The sequence below is a fragment of the Pipistrellus kuhlii genome, unplaced genomic scaffold, assembly GCF_014108245.1.
Source record: "Pipistrellus kuhlii isolate mPipKuh1 unplaced genomic scaffold, mPipKuh1.p scaffold_m20_p_15, whole genome shotgun sequence".
Classification (NCBI taxonomy): domain Eukaryota; kingdom Metazoa; phylum Chordata; class Mammalia; order Chiroptera; family Vespertilionidae; genus Pipistrellus; species Pipistrellus kuhlii.
This window is the reverse complement of record NW_023425460.1, coordinates 9,579,032-9,599,049: the sequence shown is the minus strand read 5'-3', so window position 1 is coordinate 9,599,049 and position 20,018 is coordinate 9,579,032.

The window sequence follows — 20,018 nt, the reverse complement described above, 5'->3', positions numbered from 1 at the left end:
GGGCCCCTTTCCCAAACCTCGAGCCTGTGTCTGTGCCGTTTCACCCGGGCCCGGCCTCGAAAACTCACACCATCTTTCTCTCAACCTTACCATACAGGAGTCAGAGCAATGACGTCCGACTTGGTGAAATCTCCACCCCCGGCCCCCAGCCCCCAGCCCCCAGCCAGGTGGCACTGCTGTCCACTCTTCTGGGGACTGGGTATATTTAGCTTCTTTTCTGGGTTGTGTTTCCTACCACAAATGGCCGCTGGAGACACAAATGGCCCTAATCACAGACAGAGCAGCCCAGACACCTCCCCACCCACTCAGCCACCAGCCCAGACCAAAAGCCATCCCCGCCCCCCCGCCCCCCATCCCAAATCTTCCTCCTTTGCACCCAAGTTACCCTGGGAAGGAGCTGAACACCCCACAGGGTCTCCTGGGAGTGACAGTCAGCTGGACCCAACGCAGGAAGCAGTTTGATCCCCAGCAGGGGCCTGGGACGCGTACCGCTTGGCCCTGGAACCCTGCCAGGCAGGCCCAGCCATGGAGTCTGCAGCACGGAATCTCTGAGAGTGCTCAGCAGACCTGTGGTCACCTGACCGCTCTGTGCACATTGGCATAGTCAAAGCTCGAGGGTTCACCAGAATCATTGTTATGTGTGGGATTCTTTTATCATAAAAACTTTTCTTTTTGCCAAATAACATTTTCAAGACTCTGGAATCCTACAGAATAATTTGGAGCAGCCAGAAACCTGCATGTATAAGCTTATACCACTGAAAGCCAGAATACACAGACAAGACGGTGGAGGGTGAAGAGGCTGGGGAGAACAAGTGTAGGGTCAGGTTCCAGAGCCCCATCCCACCTCACGCCATTCTCACCGAGCTGCAGGCAGGAGCAGGAGGTGGCCTATGGCCGAGGTCGGCAAACTGCGGCTCGCGAGCCACATGCGGCTCTTTGGCCCCTTGAGTGTGGCTCTTCCACAAAATACCACAGCCGGAGTGAGTCTGTTTTGAAGAAGTGGTGTTAGAAGAAGTTTACGTTTAAAAAATTTTGGCTCTCCAAAGAAATTTCAATCGTTGTACTGTAGACATTTGGCTCTGTTGACTAATGAGTTTGCCGACCGCTGGCCTATGGGATTGTAGCAGACTCAGGGTCACTGTGGGGAGAGTTCACAGCCCAAGGCAGCCATCTGCTGTCATAAATTGCCTGAAACCCTCGGTCTTTGGCGTTCTCAACTCATCCCCATACCAGCGGGGCCTCTGTGACATCCCCTCAGAGAGGGAGGGCCCTGGGGGACCCGGGCCAGGCACAGACAGCACATTGACCTGAGAAACTGGAGCTCGGATACTTCTTAGAGGAGGCATTTCTCAAACAGCTGGACAAGGGTTCCCCACTGTCAACAGGCTCCCTGGAGATACTACCCTCTAGTCCACATGTGTCAAACACAAGGCCCGCGGGCCAAATCCGTCCCACCAGGCCTTGCAATGTGGCCCACACCGCGCTGTCATCACTGCACTCCCCTGCGTTTCCATCACAATGACAGTTTATGACTGTTCAGTAAACCATTCGGCCCGCGATTTAGGCTGGATTTTAGATTTTGGCCCCTTCTCTGATTGAGTTCGACACCCCTACTCTAGTCTCTAGTAAACTCTTGCTAAATGCTGCTGGCACTTCATTGGAAGCACAGGCAGCCAGGCAAGGCTTGCCCAGGAAATCAGGACGAGAGAGGGAGGGGCAGGGAGGCAGGGAAAGTGACAGGAGGGGACATTCTCATGAGAGGCGGTGGAGGAAGACAGCCAATCTGCTGAGAGCACCCACTGACCACAGCCCAGCGGTCCCAGCTCAGGGACGTGCGGGGTCAGGCCTGGCCCCCGTGCACGCGCCTCCCAGATGTGCCCTGTGGGTGTGCGGCCCACGCAGGGTCTGGTTTTGTTTTCAACAATTGGCATTAGAGGCCAACACTTAAAAATTAAGGGGTTTTCTATAAAAAAACAGATTTCTGCTTCCTCCTGAAAACCGGGGATCTTGGTTTGAGTTACGCCAGAAGCTGATGCTGAGACCGGGGTGAGAGCAGACGGTTTATTTCAGAGCTGCAGACAGCCTGGGGGGCGGGAGGGGGGGCGACCGGAGCAGAACCCCTCCCTGAAGGTACAAAGCCCCGCCTTGCAGCTACCCAGGGTGAGGCCAGGGAGCCCGAGGCGGCTACGCCAGCCCGTCAGTCTTCCGCTGAAGGCACTCTCAGGGAGGTGGTTCCTCAGCAGGTCCCGTTAGCACAGCAGCATTCCAGAATTCGGAAAATGGTGCTGGGCCTCAGGATGAAATTACAGGCCGCTGGAAGTTTCCAGAGCACCATGTGAGTGTCCAGAAGAAGGTGTGAGGGATGGGAAGGAGTCTGGCAGCCGGTCCCTTGGAACAAAAGGTGATAGGTCCCACAGGCACAATGGGCTGCAGCTGGGAGCAGGGCAGGCCACCACGTGCCCTCTGCTCTCTCCCGGACTGAGGCGGCATTTGGCACAGCGCTTGTTGGACTGAGCGGCTCCCTCTAAGAGCCATCCGCTCTGTGAATCCTTGTCCGTCCAAAGTGAGAAACCCACAGGCCAAGAGGCCCACAGCCGCGACTCCATTCATTACAATAGCGCCCCAGCCAGGCTCTGTCAGTGGTTGAGGTTTCAAGCCCCACACCCCCACTCAACCACCCCCTGGCCGTCTCTGGCTGCCCCCATCTGGGTCTCTCCTGCCACCCCTACCCCGGGGGCAGCTGCTGAATAAGCGGTGAGGAAGAGGACAGTGGTTGTGTCCACCTGGACGGCGGGCGGCAGGTCTGCATCTGGTCCATGCCAGAGCTGCCCGCCCTGGGGAGTTTCCAGCTCTGTTCTGCTCTGATGCACACAGTGGGGGGTGCTCACCTGGGGCGCACAGGTCCCTTGAGCATCCTCTTGATCAGCGTGGCAGCACCCAGAGCCTGAGGTCAAATGCTACCCTGGTCTCACCCACCCAGGAGAGCTCAACAGAGTGACCGAGGAGACATCGTGAGCGAAGGCCTGGAGGATGAGGGGACTTGGAGGGTTTGGAGACCGAGGAACGATTCGCAATGGCTGAGATGGAGATGAGACACGGGTCGGGGGAGGAGAGCTAGGCCTGCCCGTGCAGGAGCCGCTAAGACACCAGGCAGAGATTGGACTTGACCCTAGAGCTCTAGGGAGCCGCTGGAAGGCAGAGAGAAGCAGGGCAGCCTCGTCTGATCACCGCTGTCCCATCTGACAGAGGAGGAGAGTGGGGTGAGGAGAGCTGGCGTGACCAGCAGTGTTAGGTGAAGCCACATCCTTTATCCTCCAGACCTTCCGTCCCATCCTTAGCTCAAGTCTCCAACCTGGATCGGTTGAGACCCCATAGGCCATGTAAATGCAATGGAGGCACAAGCCCAGAACCAAAGGCTTCCCTTTGGGGTCACACACAGCCCCTCCCCTCAATGCCAGCTTTTCCAAGTCAGCCAGAGCCGGCTCTTCTCCAGGTGTGAATGGTAGCGATGTGTCCTAGCTGTGTGACCTTGCACTAGTGAACTGCCCTCTCTGAGCCTTGGGTTACTCATCTGTAGATGGGGGATAACATCCATGTGGAGGATGGACATGCATGCAGTGGGCCTGTCTCCTGGGGAGACCTGAATAAGCAGTGGCTGATCTTGAAGTCAGAGGTCCTTGCCCCTGTGTTTGCCTCCTTCTGGGAGCCTCGGGATCAATCAGTGAATCAAAAACTATTTTGAAGACCTGAGCAGAGGCCCACATGGAGCTTATAATAGAACCCGGGGCCACGTAGAGGGATCCTTCAGCACCTGGGGCAGTCAGAGTGTTGGGCCAGGCGCAGAGGGGCAGCACTCAGTCCCATGCCATGGGCCAGCTCTGTTCCCTGCAGGACGAATCCTGAAAGCCAGGACTGAGCACTAGAGACAGCCCCGAGATGCCCTCAGAACAGCTCTCCAAGCTTGAGGGACTGAGTGGGAGGCCAAGTTTCGCTTTCCTTTGGGAAGTTTTCATGAATCCCACGTCTGTGCTTTACCATTCTTTCCTCCGACTTGGTGTTGGTTTCTTGAAGTGGTTTCCTTTCCAGGAGAACGTGCCCTCGGACGCCTGTCTGAGTGAATGGAGAGGCTGACAATTGAGAACCAAGAAGACAGGGGTTTAAATCAATTTATTCAAAACATGGCCCGATTGGCAGGCCTCCCCTCCTCCCCCCCCCCCCCCCCCCCCCGCCCTGGCCCAGGAGGTGTCTTGCTGGCCCAAAATAGAGAGGCGTGTCCACACTTGGCCTGGAGCCCATGACTTCCTGACTCAAGTCTCACTTGGCTGCAGAGCAGAGGAACATGCGTCCAGACTGGCCCATGGAAGGAGGACCCCCGGAGCGCACTGCAGGGAAATGCTCCTGACCATCACCTCTATACCTGCCAGTCATGTTCTCTGTCACGGGTGAGAGGCCTCTGTGCTCACGTTGTCCCGCACTGTGCCTGACACTGCATGTGCAGCCGGTTGAATGAATGAATGGGGATTATGGTTATGAAGCACAGGGTTCAGAAAACAACTCTGAGACCATGTGGATTCCGGCAACAGAGAGGAATTGACAGGACTACTCCAGCCACGAAGACAGAAGAGAAGCAGTCCAGAGATGGAAGACACTGACGACGCCTTGCCATACTAGCAGTCAGCAGCTATCCATCACAGCAGGTTGCCCAGGACCAAACCAGAGAGGGTCGGACCTGTATTACCATCATTTGTCCACCATCCAGAAGTGAAATATCATTGCTGACATGTACACATAAGGAACTGTTTGACATTGAAATGGGGTCTCAGAAGAACTGTTAGCCCAGAAAGAAACTCACTACAGACTGATTCATTTGCCATTCAGCATAACCATTATTGCTTGTCTCATTTTCGGTTCTTATAAGTGTATTTCCAGTAGGACATGATCTCACTCATCTATGGGAAATGATGAACAAGGACAGACCCAGAGACAAGGAGGCATGGATCAGACTGTCGGACCTCAGAGGGAGTGTAGGGGAGGGTGGGAATAAAGGGGTGAGATCAACCAAAGGACTTGTGTGCATACATATGAGCCTAACCAGTGGTCAAGGACAACAGGGGGGTGGGGGCATGTGTGGGGAGGGGTAGGGGAAGGAAGTGGGGGGATGTGGACAAATATGTGATACCTTAATCAATAAAGAAATTTTAAAAAAATAAAAAAATAAAAAATAAAAAAAAAGAAATTTTTAAAAAAAGAAGCACTGGGAATAAGCACTTCCACTTTTTAGTGCGGTAAAATACACATGATACAAAATTCACCGTGTGCAACCACAGCGTCACTATCTGGTTCCAGGAATGTTCACAATCCCAAAGGACACCCGCGTGTCCCCTGGCAACCAGCCCTCTGCGGTACGTCCCCATGGAGACAGACGCCTATTCTGAATATCTCAATGGAGTCAGACATGTAAATGAAACCTGCATTATTGGTTCTTCTCTCGGCAGCATGTTTTCAACGTTCATCCATGTTTCAGGATGTATCAGAATTTCGTTCTTTTTAAATACTGAATAATTTCTCATTCAGAAGGCAGGGCTCTTTCTTATCCATTCAACAGTGAATAGACAAGGGTTTGTCTTTTCTTTTCATCTTTAGCTTTCACTTCCATTTAATAAACATTTCTTGAGCCCCTACTGTGTCCCAGGTGCTATGCTGGACACTTGCTCATTATCTGTTTTTAAAAGCATATTTTTATTGATTTCAGGGAGAGAGGAAGAAGGAGAGAGAGAGATTTTAGGAAGAGAGAGAAAGAGAGAGAGAGAGAGAGAGAGAGAGAGAGAGAGAGAGAGAGAGAGAGAAAGAAACACCCATGATGATAGAGAATCATGGATCAGCTGCCTCCTGCAAGTCCCACACCAGGGATCAAGCCCACAACCCAGACAAGTGTCCTGACTGGGAATCGAACGGTGACCTCTTAGTTCCTAAGTCGACACTCAACCATTGAGCCACATTAGTCAGGCTCATTACCTTTTATTAAATCTTCAAAGCTGCTCTCAACTGGCTAGAAATTATTTCTGCATTTCACAGATCAAGACACTGGGAACTGGGCTCCGCAGGGTCTGAGGAACTCACCAAGGTGAAAAGTAGCAGAGCCTGGCCAGCCTGGCTCCGTGACTGAGTGCCGAACGATGAACCAGGTCAGGGCACATGCCCGGGTTGCAGGCCTTAATGGGGGGCTGCAGGAGGCAGCCAATGAATGTTCTCTCTCATCACTGATGTTTCTCTCTCCCTCTGCCTCTCCCTTCCTCTCTGAAATCAATGAAAATATTTTTAATGTATTTTTTAAAAAGTTCAGCCCAACCAATGTTGGCTGAGTGCCTGCAGGATGCCAGACCCCACTCCAGGCCGCAGGGTACAGAGGTGGAAAGCACAGTCCCCATTTACAGAGTAACAGACATACCACTACTTACTTTTATAATTACCAAATACATAAATGCATCCATGATTACAAGGTGGCTTGATCTGTGATCATCTGTCCCGATAAATTCCCAATCAGAAAAAAAGAAAAACCCATCTCAGAGCCCACGTCTGTGTCAGTCCCTCCCTGCTTACAACTGATGGGATTGTCCGATTTGAAGTGGTTGGGGCCTCACGGGTTCAAGTGTGTAACTCACCAGCTCCTTCCTGCCCTTGGCTGCGAAGTCACTCCGTCCGTGTCTGCAGCAACAGCTCCCGGAAGGAGCTCTGTCAGGCCCCTCAGAGGCCCGGGACCTGCATTGCGCCCCCTTTATCTTGGACCGAGAAGCAAGGTGACCGGACCCCTGTCCTGCAGAGTTCTCACCCCTGACTCCGGAGGGCCCTGTGGCCACGTGGCTCTCCTGAGGACAGGACAGGAGACGGCTCGCTGTAGGGCCACCTCATTTTACTGGTAAACAAGGATGTGTTTGTAATCTTGTTTCTCACTCAAATGTTTGTCTTGCTGTAGGGCTCTGTGCAAACTTCTCATCATCCCACTCCCCTGCGGGGGGGTGGGGGCCAGCAGAGAGGCACAGCGTGGCAGGACCTGGGTGGCTCAGTGTCCCCACCTCGGCATCGTTTCTCAGAGCTGCAGGAGGGTCGGTGCCTGCCTGGGGGGGCTGATGGCAGAGCCCTGGCAGTGCCATGCGGCCTCTTAGAAGATAAACTGAAGTGGAATTTAAGTGAGATTGGGCATCTTTTCCTACGTACACAGAGATGCTGCCCTCCTCGCAAATGTCAGCCTCTGTGCATCAGGAAGGAGGCGAGCGTGGAACCCGGAGCCAGTCTGCCTGTTCTCCAGTCCTGGCTCTGCCCACTTCCTCGCTGTGTGACCTTGAGCGAAGGACTTCGCCTGTCTGTACCGCAGTTGCCTCATCTGCAAAACGGTGATTTTTAAAAAAAGGTGATACAAACGGTATCTACCTCGTGGTGCTGTTGTAAGGGTAAGTAAATCAGGATGTGTAAGGAGGAAGGTTTGGTACTATGTGCAAACCCTTTACATCTAATAAATCCAGTGCAGGAATTTATCCTAAGGAAATAACTGTGGTTGAATGCTAAGGCTTAATGTTTTTAAACATTAAACATTGTTTGTAATAGTGAAAAATTGGAAAACCATACAAGTGTTGACTAATAAGGGACTGCTCAAATAAATTACAGTTGCACATATGATAACATACTCTACAGCCATTAAAGTGATTACGCCGAGGACTTCTATGGTAGTTAACAATGTTTAAGATACGTTAGGTGATAAAAGTAGCCTATAGAACGTAAGTACCCTTTGACTCCATTTATATCAAATAAAGTATTCTCCATAATGTGGATATATTTCCACAGAGATACGGTTAGAAAAACATAAACTAAATTGCTGCCAGTGAATCACTTATCTGAACATTAGACAGTTTCTTTAGCAAATGTGCCCCCTGAGTTCATCACATAGCACTGAGGCGTGCAGCCTCTGGGCCAGGCTGCCTGGGTTCGAATCCCAGTTCCATCCTCATTCATGGAAGCCCCTTGAGGTTCAGGCTTCATGGACAAATGGGGACACCAGCTCCACGGCCCTGCTCACGGGTGCTGGGATACGGGTGAATTCCCAGGGCCACGCCTCACCATGATGTGTCACCACCACTGCCATGAGTCCTATAACTAGCCTTATGCTGTTGGTATGACCCATAGGAAGGAGAAAGCCTGGTGCCTGCCTTCTCCCTCTGCCCGCAGGACTCGCTCACGTGGCCAGGATGCTGGTGTCCAGTCTTCCTCGCCTCCGTCCACACCGAGGACTTGGCCTGAGCCAGCCAGCCACCGCGGGTCTGCTGGCCCCGGAGTGAGACGAGGAAGTTTACAAAAATGCACAAGCAAATGTTTGGTTTGGGAGAAGAGGCGGACAGGAGGCTTTCAGGGAGGCCCAGGAGCGCCGTCCTGCACCGCTGGGTCTCCTTGTGTCGCCTGTTTGTTCTTCTCTTCGCCCCGACCACCTTGCTGGCTGTGGAGCATCTGGCTGCACCACGGGGCTGATTTTAATAAATCTGAGATGTTTCCCTCAGTGCAGCGGATTTGGAAGAAGCCAAGGAGAAAACCCGCGCGCGGTGTTGACGGCAGGAGCCCTGAGAGGCGGAGACGGACAGGAAAGAGGACCAGGAAGCGTGTTGGGGTGAGGCTCAGACACATGACTGGCGGGTTCGGAAACTGAGAGAGATGGGCCGACAGCCAGCATCCACCTGCCGGGTTCCATCCTCCCCTGTGCCCCTCACCGGACAGGAGCTGGCTCCTTCGCGTCACAGACTTGCCCAGACGTGGGGGGGGGGGGGGGGCGGGGATGGGCCTGAAGGACATGTTGTAGCTGTTTCCCCGCACAGGTGTCCATGCTCCTGGGAGCCCGGGAGTGAGTGGTGTCCAGTGTCCGGCCTCAGTAGCCCTGCTCAGCGCCTGTGGACTCACACCTGTGGCTTCTCCCTTGCCATCAGTCTGTTTGACCTTCCTCGCTGCCCCCTCCCCCCTTGAATTTCCCCAGAATCTTTGTCTTTTTCTAAGAGCCCTGCCTTCTCAGGATGTGCCCAAAGCATGTGTCCAAAACAGGGTGGCTTCAGTTTGGTCATGTTCAGCAAGTGTGTTAGGCTGAATTTGCTCTCCGGCCAGCGTGGCCGCCCAGGGTGTCACCGAGCTCTCCTCCAGCACCACATTCCCCGCACAGACAGACACAAAGCCACAAACAGGTCCACACCCCCCTCCCCCGGCCCCTCCACCACACACACCTTCTCCAGAGGGATGGCTGTGGAGTCCCAGCCAGCCTCCCTCCCCCGGGGGCTTTAACCCGAATGATGCTGCCATCTCTGCTTGAAAAAACCAAGCAGGTGTGACATTCCAGCGACAGAAAGCCAAGCAGAGGAGGTGTCACTGGCAGAGCGTCAGGAAGGGCAGACAGGATTAGACCAGAAACGAGAGAGTGAAACGAAGGGGGAAACCAGCGGGGATTCCTAGAAACGCCTACCCACGCCCTTCCAACCATGCCCCCATTCCTGCCAGGAAAGTACCTGATTCTCCGGGGCTGGGATTGTGAGGAGCATCCAGAGCCCAAGGAAAAGGCTGAATGTTTGCAGGGCGTGAACCTGGCTTCCTGGGACTCCCTGGGACTCGCTAGGGGAGCCGGGGCTGGGTGATGTGCATTTCGGCCGAGGCTGAAGACTCAGGGTGCCCTGCAGGCCTCGGAGGGCCCCCTCTGTTACGGTGTTGGTAAGAGGGCAGAGTGGGCGGGGATGGGGCCTTCACTTACATGGAAAAAATGTTCCAAGAATGGGGAGGTCACTGCCCCTCCCCCTGCAGGAGCAGACCCAGCTGCCCTCACCCGGGCCTCTCAGAGGACGTCGGAAAGCAGACCTCCGAGCCCCGCCCCGGAGCTCCCGGTCCAGCATCGAGGTGGCCCTGAGGATCTGCATCTGACAAAGTGCCTGGTGCTCCGGTCCCTGGGGCCCACTTGGAGGGCCTCTGCCCTCCTGCCGAACTCAGGGCCCGATCCGGCCGTGGGGCCTGCGGTGGGGTCTGGACAGCGTTACTTAAAGTGCCCGCGGTCCTGGGAGAACCGCCTAACACTTAGGGCCCATTAAGGTGAGAGCTACTTCAAGAGCACGTTCTACAGCTAAGTGCAAACATCCCGCTGCCCGTCACTCACTACCACGCAGCTGTTCCCAGTCAGCGCCTTATCTCCCTCCCGCTCCCTGTTTACATCAAAGCGAGATCTGGACATCTTCCCTTGACGGCCCGCCTGCAGCCTCACAGACTGTTCCCGCGTGTCCCTGTGCGGCTCCCGGCTCAGGCTGGGCTTTGGCTCTCCGCTCTCAGGGTGAAGGTTCAGGGTGTCTTAATGCTGCCCGTCTCCCCTTTGTTTTGAGGGGAACATCCCCTCTCCTTGCAGAGATCCTCTGACGGCTGAACACAAAGGCCTTGATCCATGCAGAAGCCGAGGGCTGAGAGCAACGTCGGCTGCAGGGCAGGCGGCTCTGGGCGAGGGGTCCGCCTGGCGCGGCCGGGCAGAGGGGGAGCTTTGGGCCTCCAGCCCCTCCTTGGGAAGCTTTACAAAACGAAGAGCAGATGCTTCGAAACAATGACTTCACCGCAGATTGGGGCCCAGCACAGCCACATCAGAAAGGCAAGGGTCAGTGGACACCAGCCAAGTCCTGCTCAGAGCCTCAGAGAGAGGCAGGCCGGCGAGCACACTGACCCGCAGTGAGGAGGAGCAGAGGGAGGAGAATAAACACACTCTGCCTGCCCTCACCCAATGGGAGCACTTTCTTAGTTAAGCCCCACGACAGCTCCACACTAGGTGCTGTCATCGGTCCTACTTTGAAAATGGGGAACTAGAGGCTCAGAGAGCCAAGCATCCTGCCTACAGCCACACGACTGGTTTGATAGCCAACTTGCCTACTACATAGTACTTACTTGCTAAACTTACTCACTGAATCCTTGCTATATGTCAGGTACTGCTCTAGCTGCTTTGCACATATTGACCCATGTAAGCCCCACGGAAATCCTAGCAGTAATGTGTTAGTCAGCATAAGGTAGACTGTGCTGTGGTAACAAACAATCCCCAAAGCCCCAGGGCCTAACATGGCAAAGGTTTATTTCCCACTTGTACAAAGTCTGCTGTAGGTCCATGAGACACTCCAGGGCCACTGTCGGTCACGTGGTAACCCAGCAAGCCAGGCAGTCTTGATCCTGTGATTGGGCCAACTGAACAGGAGGTCACGGTGATGCTGAGGCAGAGGAAAAGACAGCTGGGTGGGGGAAGGGGGGAGGTCATGTGCTGGATCTCTGATGCTTTGCACAAGAAGTGACTCATGTAACTTCGGGCCACAGGCCACAGGCCACTGACCAGCACTACCCAACTGCAGGGGGCGGGGCAGAAATGCAGAGCAACAAGTAGACTGTTGCCCACCACGGATAGGTGCTGCTATTTATCCCCATTTTACAGGCAGGAAACCTAAGAGGTGGGGTAAGTAAGTCTGTTGTCACAAAGGACCTCAAACTGTGCAGCTCAAGGCCGAAGCCCCCATGGCTGGTGAGATGCTGCAGGTGAGGGGACAGGAAGCACCAGGCCCCAGGCCCCCTCTCTGGGTCTGTTTACCCCAGACTGAGCACGGAGCAGGATGCCACACGCAACCCGGATTGAGGGATCAGACAGCAAAGCCCGGGACAGACACGGTGAGCAGGAGGGAGAGAAAAAGAAAACAAAACATAAATCAACCTCCTACTCGCAACTGGCCCAGACACTAACATTCCAAATCAAATGAGGAAATCCAATGCTAAGAAAACGGACAAACTCAACAATCAGACGTGAACTCACTGCGGATAAACCTGAAATAATCCTCTAAAGAAGGATGTTTAGGCTCCTCAGAGATCAATGCAGAAACCAGTTCTTTAAAAAGAATAAACATTTTGAAACTAATATAAAGTAATATTGAATGTCAACTGTCATTGAAAAATAAAATTAACAAAAAGGGAAAGAATAAATATTTATGAGGCCTCAGGAGGAAGAAATGAAATAAGAACAGTGAAAAATGTAAAAATATTTTTTATATCTGTAAAGTGAAAAACAAACCATTGAACTTAATAGATGGGTAAGCCTCCTATGGCACACAGCTGTTTACCCCAAGGGAATTCACTCTGTGCAGTGAAAGAGGTGGGTGATATAACATCACCTAAATAGTTGCATAATATTCCATCATCTATGAGTTCAAGTTTCCAGGATAAAAGACCAACCCACAAAAAGCAATTGCATGTCTATATACTAACAAGGAACAGGAAGAAACTAAACCAAAAATGTAATACCATTTCCACTAGCTTCAAGAAATCAAATGCTCAGGTATTCACAACACATGTTGAAAAATTACAAAATAAAAGGAAATCTAAATAAGTGGAGAAACATACCATGTTTTTGGATTGAAAGACTCAGCTTAATAGAGACATCAATTCTCCCTGAATTGACCTATAGGTTTACAATTCCTATCAAAACCCCAAAACTAAAAGCACTGGTGTCATGCTTAAAACCCTGCCCTTGGATCCAGTTTTCAATAACAATAGTACTAACAAGAGCTATCGTTAGTGTGCTTTGCTGGAAAGACATCAACTACATTCAATGCTCACAATAACCTCAGGGGTAGGGATTACTATCCCCAAATTACAGATAGGGAAACTGAGTCACAGAGACGTTTAGCCACTGGTCCAAGGTACACAGATCAGAGCGAGGATTGGATAAGTGCCCCTCCTGACTGCTGAGGCTCCCTGGGCAGGGATGTATCTGGCCATCTCAGTGTCCACCCCTGGCCTAAGGGGCTCCGCTGTCAGGGCTGGGCACAGGGAGCCCTCCAGCTGGGCACAGGAGGCAGTGTTCTGAGCAAAGTGCCAATCCTCCCTTAGACAGCCCTGCCCAAGACCGCGAGCTGAGCATCCGCTGCTGGTCGCCTTCCTGTGTTTACTGAGGCCACCATGACGGACAGAGGCTCCTTGTCCGGTCCCCAGGTGGCAGGATTTTAAGGACATGGGCTTGCTACCAGGGCTGTTTATTGCCAGGACTGGATTTCCTCTCTCTGAGGTGAGACAGTTGCTGTCGCAGACTGTGAGAAGATCAATGCCATCCTCATCACTTCTTCCTCTGCCCACTGGCCCGGCTTCCTGCCTGGGCACATGGTCCCATCTGACAACTTGCCACAGGCAAACACATTCACACACCTGCAAGCACACACATGCATCCAAACGCCGCCTTCAGGAAGCCGGGGGAAGAAAACAGGTCTTTCTTGAGTCTTTGAATGGACTCATAGGATTTCTGAACATCTAATGTCACCTGCGAAGTTGGATTTCTGAACATCTAATGTCACCTGCGCGCGCGCGCACGCGCGCGCGCACACACACACACACACACACACACACGCCTCATGCATGTGTGTGCTTGTGTGTGTGTGCGCTTGTTTATGTGCTTGTGTGTGTAAAGTGAAGCCCTAGACAGGACATCACGTGCAGTACCCAGTGCAAATTGAACATGTGGGCCCCTTGTCCTGAGAGTGTTAATTCCATGATGACAACAAAAGCACACGGACTAAGCACAGGTCCCACCTGAGCCCAGGCCCCAGGAGACCAAATGCCTGGCCTGAGCTCGGGGTGGGCTGAGCGTTTACCCTGCAGACCCTTTTCTGATTAGAAGCCTCGGAGCCTTCTGTTAGGGTCTCGATGGGGTCCTAGCTGGTTGGATTCTGGTCAAGGGCATGCACCTTGGTTGCAGGCTTGACCCCTTGGTGGGAACACATGCAGGAGGCAACCAACCAAAATGTCTCTCTCATGTCAGTGTTTCTCTCTCTCCCATCCCTTCCTCTCTCTCTAAAAATCAATGGGAAAAATAGCATCGGGTAATGATTAACAGCAAAAGAATCTCGACAGGGCCCAGGACTCTTTTTTTTTTTTTAGATATATATATTTTTAATTGATTTTCCACAGAGAGGAATAGAGAGGGATAGAGAGCTAGAAACATCGATGAGAGAGAAACATCGATCAGCTGCCTCCTGCACACCCCCCACCGAGGATGTGCCCGCAACCAAGGCACATGCCCTTGACAGGAATTGAACCTGGGACCCTTCAGTCCGCAGACCGACACTCTACCCACTGAGCCAAACCAGTTTCGGCGGGGCTCAGGACTCTTTAACGGTTAAGAACTATTAACCGTTAGAGGGCCAGGGACAGACAGGCCTGGGTGTGAGTCCCAGATTCACCGTTTAGGAGTATGGGGCCTAGACCAGGTTCCTGACCTCCCTGAGGCTGTTTCTTCCTGTAACTGGGGGTTGTAGTAGCTGCCTTGCTGGGTTATTGTAAGGATGGAGAGCAGGACAAAGAGCCAGCACAGAGCCTGGCACATTAGCACCCAGGAAGTGAGAGTAATTAGCTATTCGCTCATTCTGACTTGCTTGTTATATTTGATGTCACATCCTTCTGCCAGCCTGACCTCAGCACGCTGTGTCTTCCAAGGAGCCCCCCACCCCCACCCCGCTCCCCAGCAGACCCAGGGCCCAGCCCGCAGGGGCCCTTGGGGACATGAGCTGGCATTCTGCCAAGGCCTAGTGCCCTGGCCTTACCCCAGCTCTTGCCCATTGGCTGACCGGGCTGGTTGGTCTGCCATGGATGGGCTATGAGACTATGTGACAGGCAACCTAGGGGCCTTAGGCTGGTGGACAGACATTAGGCTGAGCTTGAGGGGATGGGGCCCCCCAAGGAGTGAACCCAAGGTCACCTCTTCCAGAGTGGGGCACCCAGGAGAGGGTTCCTAGGAACCCCTTGGTGCCCATCTCTCCCTCTAGCACCACATGGTGGCTCCTCAGGGGCCTCTGCTGCCTGCCGTCTCCACAGCCTGCCAGCATCTCCCGGAGAAGGGCCCTGCGACCCAGTCGCCTCTACTGCACCCCCCCTCTCTCAGGGTGTGACCCCTAGTGGGGGGGGGGAGGGGACGCACCAGGGACCGAGCGCCACGCCATCCCCAGCGTGATCTCAGGTCTCCGTTTCCATATTGTAATATGCCCTGGGGCAGCCCTCACCCACACCCCCAGGAGGCTGCTCCAGGCGGCCCAGGTGCATCGTGTCCAGGAAAAGCGGGAGCAGCCGGATGTCTGTCCGGAGGGCGGTGCTCAGTCAGGGGTGGCTAGTCACATCCTGAATGCCGTCCAGCAGTTCTTAAAGGCTATGTGGTTTGACCCTGAAAGGTGTCTGCGATGTAGCTTTTGGTGACAATGAGCACTGCAAAGTCATACAGTGCAATTAATTCGTGTAAAAGTAAACTGCACGTTCTCTGTACATATTTCGGTGCGGTGCGGGGCCGGGAAAGGCTTTACCCTGATCGTCCAGGCTGCCTCTGAGGAGGGTGTCAAGGGCTTCCACCGCACCCCCGGGAGCCCTGGCCCAGGTCCTGCTAGCCTGTCCCAGCTCCGAGAGGATGGAAGGCCTAACCTCAGGGCCAAGGGCACGCCGCACTGCTGGCGTCCTGGGTCGGAATTCCGAGTGCCGAGAATAACCAGCTTCCTGGCCACTGAGAGCAAAGTGTTCCACCCGCCGTTTAGGGACCCTCCCCGCAGGCCCGGCACAACCTGGCACCTCCCCCTCCCAGCCTCTGGGTGGGTTAGAGCCATGGGGGGGGGGGGGGGGGGGGGAGTCTGAGCTTCTACTCCATCGGGAAGCCGGCAGCCAGCTCGCCAGGCCCATCAGTGCTGGCAGAAGGCAGGAGGCTTCTGGGACGAAAACAAAGGACTTACTGCTCCAGGCAAAGCGGCGGCGGGAGCTCCCTGTGCGTGCCGCCTCCCTCGGCCCCTTGTCTCACAGGCCAACGGGAGGCACCCCCAGGAGGGCGCTGTGCCCACAGGGGGCCGTGCCAGAGCTGAGGAACCCTGAGGTTGGGAAGCCGCCCATCTCAGAAGGGGGCTGTGAGCAGGCCTGCCTGGCCTTTGCCCCGGAGAGAGACACTGTTCTTACTACCCTGGAAAGGAGGCGAGCCTGCCCGCTGTTCTAGAGGGCGGGAATATTTCTCTAAACCCAACGCCTTGAAAAGATAATTGGGCCCTGGCTGGTGTGTTCAGTGGTTAGAGCCTCGGACACCCACCAAAGGGTCACAGGTTCAATTCCTGGTCAAGGGCACGTACCTGGGTTGCAGGTTGGATCCCTAGTCAGGGCGTGTGCAGGAGGCAACCAATCAATGTGTCTCTCTCTCACTGATGTTTCTCTCTCTCCCTCCCTCTCCCCTTCCCTCTGTCCCTCCCTCTCTCTCTAAAAACATCCTCTGGTGAGGGTAAAAACTAGGGAAGAAAGTTGAGAAGACATGCTGTCGCAGACTCGCAGAAGTGCCAGAGAACCCGGAAGCATGTCTTCCGACACTGACAGGCTGGGAGGTGAGGTGCTAGTAGTCAAGTCACTTCCCAAGGTCACAGCCAGACAGAGCAGCGCTGGGTCCGCACCAGGTCACCTGACTCCGAAGCCCTAGCTTCTTTCTCCCCGCCTCCAAGACGGGAGAGCCCCAGGACCACAGACAACACCGCTTCAGCCGGAAAACCCGCCCTGGGTCCCCAGAAAGGTCTCTGTGAGAGCTGGGAGGACAGAGCCGGTGTGGGGCGTGGGAACCACGTGCTGCCCACCCGTGCCCAGCCTGCCCCTGCCCACCCCCGCCCCAGGGTGAGAAGAGGACGTGTCTCCGTGTCCCTGGGCGATGTCAGAGAGGAGCTGAAAACCAGGAACCGGCTCCAGAGGACGGGATAAATGAGCGCCCTTTCCTTCAGCAGAAGGAGAGAAATGCCACGTCACCCCATATTTACTCAACGGGAAATTTATTTATGGCGCAGGAAGGGTTGCTGTGGGCGGGCGGTGCCAGCCAGGAAACGGTCTGGACTTGTTTTCGCCTCCTCTGGCGCCCTGTCCCCCGGTGACCCAGCCTGAGAGTCCGGAGCCGAGGCCGCCGGGCCCCGGTACCCGGGCCTCCCTGACCCACCTGCCAGCCTCCGGAGCCACTGCCCTGCCTGGACGACGGCAGAGAGGGGCCTCGTGTGTCATCGGGGAGCCTCCCCTTAGTGTGGGGACCCCCAGGCCTGCCTCTCTCCCCCCCAGTGAGCTGCTAGTATGTGCGTCCATGAGGTCCCGGGATTCTTTTTTTCTTTTTCTTTTTTTAATATATTTTATTGATTTTCACACAGAGGAAGGGAGAGGGAGAGAGTTCGAAACATCGACGAGAGAGAAACATCGATCAGCTGCCTCCTGCACACTCCCCACTGGGGATGTGCCCGCAACCAAGGCACATGCCCCCAACCGGAATTGAACCTGGGACCCTTGAGTCCGCAGGCCGACGCTCTATCCACTGAGCCAAACCGGCCAGGGCGGTACTGGGATTCTTATTTACTGACAGGGAAACTGGGGTTCGGGGAACATTGGCAACATCGGCCCCTGTCACACAGGCACCCTGAAGCGTGCCTGCCTCCTGTCCGGCCCCCCAGGATGGCCCTCCCGGCCTCTGCGCCTCTGAGCGGGTGGGAAGCTGTGCGGGGTGTGCACACCCAGAGGCTGGGCAGGGCTGCGCTGGGTCCCCTCCCCACATCTCTACCCCCCACCCCCCACCTCCCACTGCTCTACCCGAGACCCTGTCGTGTCGTCTATCTCACCCTAACCCCGTGGCAGCAATGAGAGCTCGAGCGCCTGATCTCGCCTTCACAGGTGGGGACACTGAGTCCTGCCCACCAGGCCTCCCGGCAGAGGGCGAGGGGCATTAGGACGCCGGCCCCCCCTCTTGGCCCGGCTTCTGGCCTCTGCACCATGAGCCACTGAGGCAGCAGGCGCAGCGGGGCCTTCAGGACGCACATACTAGCAGCTCCCGGCCTCTGAGACTCTCAGGGTTTCCTAGTTCCCTTCCCCGGAACTCCGTGCTGCCGGTTCGGAAAGGCGCGGAGAGAACCCGTGACGTGCCAGCATCACCCAGTGAGCCCCAGCCGACCGGGGCCAGGTCTGAGCCCTAGCCTTCGAGCCCACACTCTGCCCTCCACCCCTCGGGGCCCAGCCCGGCAGGGAGGCCACGGAGGGTGGGCCAGGCCCGGAGCGGGGAGGGGCCGGGGCCTGTGCTCCCCCCCGGAGACCAGGCCCGGGTGCATCCCACAGGAGCGGCCCCGCAGACGGGAAATTGCAGGGTGAGGTGGCCCGGGAGCCGGGGAGGGCGGAGGCAGGAGGGCGGGAAGACGCAGGCCTGATGCCCACACTTTCCTGCCCCAAGGAGTGGGCAGCGGGGGAGACAGGAGGGGCGCCCGGGCTTCCCTCCACCACCAGTGTCTGGGGGTGGCCGTGGCCCTAGGGGTGTCCTGCATCCCCCGAGGCAGGGTGGTGAGCTGGACGCTTCGGCCCCTCGCCCCTCAGGCCTCAGCGTCCCTTTCTCAGGAGGCCCCTCCCGCCCCCATGAGCTGGTGCTTGTCCTGCCTGTGACTCAGTGATCGGCTTTCTTTCAGATTTATCGTCCCAGACCACCAGCCTGGGAGCCCGGGGTGCCGGCCCTGCCGGTTCTCCCTCCCCCGGCCTCCAGCACCCACACAGGTCCGGTGCCGCGGGCTGGGTCCCTGCGAACGGCCCAGAATCCCATCAGCGCTCACTGGCTCATCCGATGGCAGAGCAGGGAAGCGAGAGGGCTGTGTCCTCAGCCCAAAGCAGGGTGCGCCCACAGGGGAGCAGGCCTCGGTTTTAAGAGGGCCCGTTAGGGATGGACATCTCCCCCCTGGACCCCACCGACTGGCCACCCCAAGCCCACCGCAGCTCCCACCCTCACTCAGTCCCAGGCAGAGGGTGGGGGGTGTCCTGAGAGGGGAAGCCTGAGGGTGATGAACCATTGTGTCCACTTGGCCCCATGGGGGGAGGCTGGCCACCGTGTTACACCCCCAGCAAGTGCTGGGGGGACTCCTGGATTCTGTGTGGAGTCTGGGGTTCCCACCAGGAGGAGGAGCTGCCACCTGGTAACTCCGATGCACAGGCAGAGCTCCCAGGAGAGTGTGGCCTGTGTCCGAGTCTGAGGTGGTGGTGAGTGTGGCCTGTGTCCCTGAGTCTGAGGTGGTGGTGAGTGTGGCCTGTGTCCCTGAGTCTGAGGTGGTGGTGAGCGTGGCCTGTGTCCCTGAGTCTGAGGTGGTGGTGAGTGTGGCCTGTGTCCCTGAGTCTGAGGTGGTGGTGAGTGTGGCCTGTGTCCCTGAGTCTGAGGGCTGGACGGAGATGCTGGTGGCTGAGGCAGGAGCCTGGAGGCAGCACCAGCAGACCCTGAAGGACACATGGTGAGAGGCAGTCCCCGTGCACACGATGTGTGGCCGGTATTTGAAGATTATTAAACAATGTTAACATCCACGGGGCCACGGGGACCGCAGGGACCGCTCATACCACACCCGTGATGTGATGTGACCAGAGGGCACTTTCTGCTCCTGCTCCTCTCCCCACCTCCCCCTTCCCCGCCATCTTGGGGGAACCATCACGTGGAGAGGGAAGAGGCCAGCCAGTGGCCAGCAACAAGGGAAAGATGCTGGGCCTCACCGCGCAGGCACATCCCCGCGAAGGCAGTGGCGGGCCGGACCCCCAGCTGCCGGTGGGCACCTTCCGGAAGAGCCTGCCTTCTCTGCCCCGACGGGAGATGCAGCCCCTCGGCCCAGAGCCCGCAGACACGGGCCCACAGGAGCGGAGCGCCCGGGAGCGTGTGACACGGCGGGAACCCTGGGCAGAGAGCCCCCCGAGGGCCGGGCGGAGCGTGGCCTGTGGCCTGCGAGCAGCCATGTGTCCAGATGACGTCCATGCTGCTGCGTGACACACGTTACAGAGGACAACTCGGCGTGTGACACACGTTACAGAGGGCAACTCGGCGTGTGACACACGTTACAGAGGGCAACTCGGCGTGTGACACACGTTACAGAGGACAACTCGGCGTGTGACACACGTTACAGAGGACAACTCGGCGTGTGACACACGTTACAGAGGACAACTCGGCGCGTGACACA